Source organism: Rhinoraja longicauda, unplaced genomic scaffold, assembly GCF_053455715.1.
Source record: "Rhinoraja longicauda isolate Sanriku21f unplaced genomic scaffold, sRhiLon1.1 Scf000248, whole genome shotgun sequence".
Classification (NCBI taxonomy): domain Eukaryota; kingdom Metazoa; phylum Chordata; class Chondrichthyes; order Rajiformes; family Arhynchobatidae; genus Rhinoraja; species Rhinoraja longicauda.
The window spans coordinates 12,587-21,586 of record NW_027601466.1 but is presented as its reverse complement, the minus strand read 5'-3'; positions in this window follow the sequence as shown (position 1 = coordinate 21,586).

Sequence of the window (9,000 nt, the reverse complement as noted above, 5' to 3'; positions counted from 1 at the left end):
GTATTTCATACCAGGCCACACACAACTATTTCATAGTGTTAATGATAGTGTTACTATACAATTTATATTGTTCTATCGAATAAAAGCGTGTTTACACTGTATTCTAATGTTATTGTGTATTATGTGCATTATAGTGTGTTATATCGTGTGTGTCTAGTGTGTCTCTTGTGTGTCTCCAGTGGATTACCGTCTATTACCGCTTTCCCACTAACATCATAAAACTGTAATACACTATTACGCACAATAATCTCCACAGTACACTAGGACACTAGAACACAATGCAGATAAACATCATAATATATATTAATACACTATAACACGCTATAATACCCTGGAACACTGTAGAACCCTCTAATATAAACATTAATACATTATAATATCCTATAGAATATGATAAAACAATGGATTATTTAAATACGCTTTAACATAACACACCAAATGGATCAATATAATACAAAATATTACATTATAACATTCGTACACTGTACACCGCAACACAGTATAATCCACCATAATAATCTTTCATACTATAATACGAAGCACCAAACTCCAATACAATAAAAAACGATAATACAAACTGTAACACACCATAACACTAAAATAGACCAAAGTATTATGAAACATCGCAACACACTATAACTGAAGTAGTGTATGCCTAGCCTTTTTCAACAACAACAACAACATAAGCCTCCCATCAACACCGGGAGCAAGTTGACATTTGGCACTTTTGTGTTCCTGAGCGGCGTCGGCTTCCGTCTTAAAATATATTATTTATGGCCCGCCAGCACTGTCCAGCCATTGCCTGCACTTTTGTTGGATTTTTATTGGGCGGGCTCCTCCTGCCCGGCTCCAGCGCCCTTTGCCGTCTGGTGTGTATAACACCATAACACACAATGCATGTAATCTTTAATATTTAAAGATTTAATCTTTAATATTTAACACTTTAATTTACAACACATCATACACTGTAACACGTGATAAATACTCTAGAACGCAGTATAACACATAGATCACACGATTACGCTACAACACACTATAAATGACTGCAACACACATTATAACAGCACAATGTAATAGACTGTATCACACATTATAACACACATCTACCTAGTGCTGTACCTATTGTTTTACCTCGTGATGTGCCGAGTGCAGTACCTGGTGCTGTACCTATTGCTAGCTGTTGCTGTTGTATAGTGTTATAGTGTTGAGCCCACTTCTTTCCGATTGCCAGGGTTGGGGCAGCAGCTCGGATGACAGTGTCCTTCGATTCTGCCAGGATCATCTCTAGTCTGACTTTAGGCTACAGAGAGGCAGCTGACGTACCCCTTGCGTACAAGCCTACGCTGCTCAGGAACCTAACCACTTTCTCACATGTGCCATATGTCAACGTTGTTGAAAGGCTAGACAAACACGTGATTGGAGTTATCGTGGGCACCTACTTTAATCGACGTTTCGCTGATTGCACCCACTCAGCAGTGCATTCTGGCGTCTTAGAACCACCTTCCTGTTCTTTTTATCCTCAACTCTTGGGAAGGTAATGTCATACAGAGCTAGAGGCCACATAAAACGAGGTAGTAACCCAAACTGCTGGCACCAGATTATAGTGTATTATTGCATGTTTTGCTTCAGTTCAGTTATAGTGTGTTGCGATGTGTTATAATACTTTGGGGGCGTTATAGACTAATTTAGTGTAAGTGTATTACAGTTTTATATTATCGTTTTTTATTGTATTGGAGTTTGGTGCTTCGTATTTTAGTGGATTATATTCTGCTACGGTGTATTGTGTTCTTCTGTTATAATGTACTATTTTGTATTATATTGATCCATTTGGTGTGATATTGGGGCGTTATACTGCATTATAGCGTATTTAAATATTCAATTTCTTTTTATTGTAATGTATTGTAATATATTATAGAGGTTTCTACAGTGTTCCAGGGTAATATAGCGTACATTAAAATATATAATTGTGTTTAATATATTGTGTTCTAGTGTCCTAGTATTCTAGTGTTCTAGTGTAATATGGGTATTATAGTGTATTACATTTTTATGGTATGGTGTGGTATGGTAGCAAGTTCCATTATGTTATGTCATAGTGTTAAACACTTTTATAGTGTTTTCTTTCGTGTATTGTATTGTATTATCGTGTATATAGTGCGTTATAATGTGTAATAGAGTTCTACATTGTTTTGTGGTGTGTTATAATGTTAAAGTGTAATACGTTGTGCGTTACTGAGATCTAATTTGTTGCAGTATGTTACCGCGTATATCGCGTGATAATGTTTTTGATATTGTTTATTATAATGTTTCAAAGTGGATTTCTTTGTACAGTGCATTATTTTGTCGTATTATAGTGTATTATAGATTATTTTAGTGAGTTAGACAGTGACGGTGTTTAACAGCGTAGTGGGTGTTCTGGTGTAGTGTTGTGTGTAATAGTTTATTATAGTGTTAAAGTGTATTACGTTGCGACCAAGTGTGTTTTGTATTATTATTTATTGCAGGTTATTCTATGTGTCAAGGGTGTCCCGGAGTTTGTTGTGTTATTATTCGTTCAGGTGTTTTAGAGTGCATTATATTGTATTGTAATGTAAGCGGATTGAGGTGCTGTCGTGTGTTATTGTTTCTCAGAGTGTGTTATGCTATGTTACAATGTATTACATTGGTGTAAGTATGTTGGTGTTATATTGGTTTAGTGTGTTTAGTGTGTTTCCGTGTTACATTATTTTATTTTAGTGTCCCAGTTCCAATGTATACTGTACAGCGCGTGTACTAGTGTGTGTTATAATGTGTGATACAGTCTATTACATTGTGCTGTTATACGTTGTGTGTTGCAGTCATTTAGAGTGTGTTGTAGCGTAATCGTGTGATCTATGTGTTATACTGCGTTCTAGAGTATTTATCACGTGTTACAGTGTTGTAAATTAAAGTGTTAAATATTAAAGATTAATTCTTTAAATATTAAAGATTACAGTGGATTAAAGCTACATGTTTTGCATTGTGTGTTATGGTGTTATACACACCAGACGGCAAAGGGCGCTGGAGCCGGGCAGGAGGAGCCCGCCCAATAAAAATCCAACAAAAGTGCTATTCTTGAAAAGAAACAATCAAAATAGCCAAAAACGCTGAAATATAGAGTATTTTATTTGCACATCAGGTCTTCAACTAGGGAGGAGGAATCTACTCCAGATAGCCGTGCAGGCAATGGCTAGACAGTGCTGGCGGGCCATAAATAATATATTTTAAGACGGAAGCTGACGGGCCGCGATTGGCACCCGGGCCGGACTTTGGACATATCAGGTATAAACACAGAAAATACACAATATTACACATATTAATAACAAACGGTAATACACGAGCACTAATATATAACGCATTATATTGTATTACCCAATATAACAAACCATTACACTTTAATCGACTATCACACCATGGTGCATTATTTTGTCGTATTAGTGTATTAGATTATTTTAGACAGTGTTCCGGCGTAGTGGGTGTTTTGGTGTAGAAATCTGTGCAATAGTTTAATAAAGTTTCTATTCTATTTAATAAAGCCTCGATTTTGACAGGGCCAGTGCACTTGATCTCCTGTGGGAGGCACCTGACCGTACAAGCCGACGCCACTCAGGAACACAAAAGTGCCAAATACCAACTTGCTCCCGGTGTTGATGGGAGGCTTATGCACTTACCTCCGTTGTTGAAAAAGGCTAGGCAGACACGTCATTGGGGTTATCAAGTGGGCACCTACTTTCATCGACGTTTCGCTGATTGGACCCACTTGCATTCTTGCGTCTCAGAACCACCTTCCTGTTCTTTTCATCTTCTCAACTCTTGTGAGGTAGTAACCCAAACTGCAGGTACCAGATTATAGTGTATTTTTCTACTTCAGTTATAGTGTGTTGCGATGTTTCATAATACTTTGGTCTATTTTAGTGTTATGGTGTGTTACAGTTTGTATTATCGTTTTTTATTGTATTGGAGTTTGGTGCTTCGTATTATAGTATAAAAGATTATTTTAGTGGATTATACTGTGATCCGGTGTATAGTGTACGACTGTTATAATGTAATATTTTGTATTATATTGATCCATTTGGTGTGTTAAGGGTTATTATTCGTTCAGGTGTTTTAGTGCATTATATTGTATTGTAGTGTATTGTAGTGTGTTATGCTATGTTACAATGTATTACTTTGGTGTGTTAGTATGTTGGTGTCATATTGGATTAGTGTGTTTAGTGAGTTTCCGTGTTACATTATTTTATTTTAGTGTTCCAGTTCCAGTGTATTAAATGTGGTATACACTGCGCGTGTTCTAGTGTGTGTTATAATGTGTGATACAGTCTATTACATTTTGCGCTAGTGTTGCAGTCAGTTATAGTGTGTTGTAGCGTAATCGTGTGATCTATGTTATTAATGTGTTATACTGCGTTCTAGTATTTATCACGTATTATGGTGTGTTGTAGAAGGTGATCTCGAGTACAGTAAATTAAAGATTACAGTGGATTAAAGCTGCATGTTTTGCATTGTGTGTTATACACACCAGACGGCAAAGGACGCTGGAGCCGGACAGGAGGAGCCCGCCCAATAAAAATCCAACAAAAGTGCTATCCTTAAAAGTGTTTTATAGTGTAATTAACTATAGCACACTATAACATCATAACCGAAAAACACATCACACATAGCACAATAAAACATAGTGCAACAAATTCTAACACCATAATACAAACGGTAATAGACTGTAATCCACTGGAGACACACTAGAGACACACACGATATAACACACTATAATGCACATAATACACAATAACATTAGAATACAGAGTAAACACGCTTTTATTCGATAGCACAATATAAATTGTATAGTAACATTATCACACACTACATTAACACTATGAAATAGTTGTGTGTGGCCTGGTATGAAATACCAAGCTGTGTGTGGCTTGGTATCCCACATGGTGATTGTACCTTGTTCAATACCTAGTGCTGTACCTGGTTCTGCGCTTAATGATCTACCTAGTGCTGTACCTATTGTTTTACCTCGTGATGTGCCGAGTGCAGTACCTGGTGCTGTACCTATTGCTAGCTGTTGCTGTTGTATAGTGTTATAGTGTTGAGCCCACTTCTTTCCGATTGCCAGGGTTGGGGCAGCAGCTCGGATGACAGTGTCCTTCGATTCTGCCAGGATCATCTCTAGTCTGACTTTAGGCTACAGAGAGGCAGCTGACGTACCCCTTGCGTACAAGCCTACGCTGCTCAGGAACCTAACCACTTTCTCACATGTGCCATATGTCAACGTTGTTGAAAGGCTAGACAAACACGTGATTGGAGTTATCGTGGGCACCTACTTTAATCGACGTTTCGCTGATTGCACCCACTCAGCAGTGCATTCTGGCGTCTTAGAACCACCTTCCTGTTCTTTTTATCCTCAACTCTTGGGAAGGTAATGTCATACAGAGCTAGAGGCCACATAAAACGAGGTAGTAACCCAAACTGCTGGCACCAGATTATAGTGTATTATTGCATGTTTTGCTTCAGTTCAGTTATAGTGTGTTGCGATGTGTTATAATACTTTGGGGCGTTATAGACTAATTTAGTGTAAGTGTATTACAGTTTTATATTATCGTTTTTTATTGTATTGGAGTTTGGTGCTTCGTATTTTAGTGGATTATATTCTGCTACGGTGTATTGTGTTCTTCTGTTATAATGTACTATTTTGTATTATATTGATCCATTTGGTGTGATATTGGGGGATATTGGGTGATATTGCATTATAGCGTATTTAAATATTCAATTTCTTTTTATTGTAATGTATTGTAATGTTTCTACAGTGTTCCAGGGTAATATAGCGTACATTAAAATATATAATTGTGTTCTAGTGTCCTAGTATTCTAGTGTTCTAGTGTAATATGGGTATTATAGTGTATTACATTTTTATGGTATGGTGTGGTATGGTAGCAAGTTCCATTATGTCATGTCATAGTGTTAAACACTTTTATAGTGTTTTCTTTCGTGAAAAGCTGTTATAGTGTATTGTATTGTATTATCGTGTATATAGTGTGTTATAATGTGTAATAGAGTTCTACATTGTTTTTGGTGTGTTATAATGTTAAAGTGTAATACGTTGTGCGTTACTGAGATCTAATTTGTTGCAGTATGTTACCGCGTATATCGCGTGATAATGTTTTTGATATTGTTTATTATAATGTTTCAAAGTGGATTTATTTGTACAGTGCATTATTTTGTCGTATTATAGTGTATTATAGATTATGTTAGTGAGTTAGACAGTGACGGTGTTTAACAGCGTAGTGGGTGTTTTGGTGTAGTATTGTGTGTAATAGTTTATTATGGTGTTAAAGTGTATTACGTTGCGACCAAGTGTGTTTTGTATTATTATTTATTGCAGTGTATTCTATGTGTCAAGGGTGTACCGGAGTTTGTTGTGTTATTATTCGTTCAGGTGTTTTAGAGTGCATTATATTGTATTGTAATGTAAGCTCAGAGTGTGTTATGCTATGTTACAATGTATTACATTGGTGCAAGTATGTTGGTGTTATATTGGTTTAGTGTGTTTAGTGTGTTTCCGTGTTACATTATTTTATTTTAGTGTCCCAGTTCCAGTGTATACTGTACAGCGCGTGTACTGGTGTGTGTTATAATGTGTGATACAGTCTATTACATTGTGCTGTTATACGTTGTGTGTTGCAGTCATTTAGAGTGTGTTGTAGCGTAATCGTGTGATCTATGTGTTATACTGCGTTCTAGAGTATTTATCACGTGTTACAGTGTTGTAAATTAAAGTGTTAAATATTAAAGATTAATTCTTTAAATATTAAAGATTACAGTGGATTAAAGCTACATATTTTGCATTGTGTGTTATGGTGTTATACACACCAGACGGCAAAGGGCGCTGGAGCCGGGCAGGAGGAGCCCGCCCAATAAAAATCCAACAAAAGTGCTATTCTTGAAAAGAAACAATCAAAATAGCCAAAAACGCTGAAATATAGAGTATTTTATTTGCACATCAGGTCTTCAACTAGGGAGGAGGAATCTACTCCAGATAGCCGTGCAGGTAATGGCGGGCCATAAATAATATATTTTAAGACGGAAGCTGACGGGCCGCGATTGGCACCCGGGCCGGACTTTGGACATATCTGATATAACACAATAATATACTATAATGCAGTACACTAATATACAATATTAATAACAAACGGCAATACACGAGCACTAATATATAACGCATTATGAAGCATTGTATTACCCAATATAACAAACCATTACACTTTAGATTATTTTAGACAGTGTTCCGGCGTAGTGGGTGTTTTGGTGTAGAAATCTGTGCAATAGTTTAATAAAGTTTCTATTCTATTTAATAAAGCCTCGATTTTGACAGGGCCAGTGCACTTGATCTCCTCTGGGAGGCACCTGACCGTACAAGCCGACGCCGCTCAGGAACACAAAAGTGCCAAATGTCAACTTGCTCCCGGTGTTGATGGGAGGCTTATGCACTTACCTCCGTTGTTGAAAAAGGCTAGGCAGACACGTCATTGGGGTTATCAAGTGGGCACCTACTTTCATCGACGTTTCGCTGATTGGACCCACTTGCATTCTTGCGTCTCAGAACCACCTTCCTGTGTTGCGATGTTTCATAATACTTTGGTCTATTTTAGTGTTATGGTGTGTTATAGTTTGAATTATCGTTTTTTGTATTGGAGTTTGGTGCTTCGTATTATAGTATAAAAGATTATTTTAGTGGATTATACTGTGTTCCGGTGTATAGTGTACGACTGTTATAATGTAATATTTTGTATTATATTGATCCATTTGGTGTGTTATGTTAAAGCGTATTTAAATAATCCATTGTTTTATCATATTATATAGGGTATTATAATGTATTAATGTTTATATTAGAGGGTTCTACAGTGTTCCAGGGTATTATAGCGTGTTATAGTGTATTAATATATATTATGGTATTTAACTGCATTGTGTTCTAGTGTCCTAGTGTACTGTGGAGATTATTGTGCGTAATAGTGTATTACAGTTTTATGGTGTTAGTGGGAAAGCGTCAAGTTCCATTATGTCATAATGTTATTGTATGTTTTGCTTCAGTTCAGTGATAGACTAATTTAGTTTTATATTATCGTTTTTTATTGTATTGGAGTTTGGTGCTTCGTATTTTAGTGGATTATATTCTGCTACGGTGTATTGTGTTCTTCTGTTATAATGTACTATTTTGTATTATATTGATCCATTTGGTGTGATATAGGGGCGTTACACTTTTTATCTTTCTCTTTCTAACTCTTTCTTTCTCTGTATATTTCTGTCTCTTTCTCTTTTTATCTCTCTTTCTCTCCTTCTAAGAAAGGGTGAGAGATAGAAAGAGAAAGAGATAGAAAGAGATAGAAATAGAAAGTTAGATAGAGATAGAAAGAGATAGAAAGAAAGAGATAGAAAGAGGTAGAGAGAAATAGATAGAAAGAGATAGAAAGATATGGAAAAAGCTAGAAATAGTTAGAAAGAGAGTAAGAGAAAGAGATAGAAAGAGAAAGAGATAGAAATAGAAAGAGAGTGAAAGAGATAGCAGGAGATAGAAAGGGAGAAAGATAGAAAGAGATAGAAAGAGAAAGAGATAGAAAGAGATAGAAAAAGATAGAAAGAGATATAGAAAGAGGTAGAAAGAGAAAGAGATAGAAAGAGGTAGAGAGAAATAGATAGAAAGAGATAGAAAGATATGGAAAAAGCTAGAAATAGTTAGAAAGAGAGTAAGAGAAAGAGATAGAAAGAGAAAGAGATAGAAATAGAAAGAGAGTGAAAGAGATAGCAGGAGATAGAAAGGGAGAAAGATAGAAAGAGATAGAAAGAGAAAGAGATAGAAAGAGATAGAAAAAGATAGAAAGAGATATAGAAAGAGGTAGAAAGAGAAAGAGATAGAAAGAGAGATAGAAAGAGAAAGAGATAGATAAAGAGATAGATATAGATAGAAAGAGAGAAATAGAAAGAGTTAGA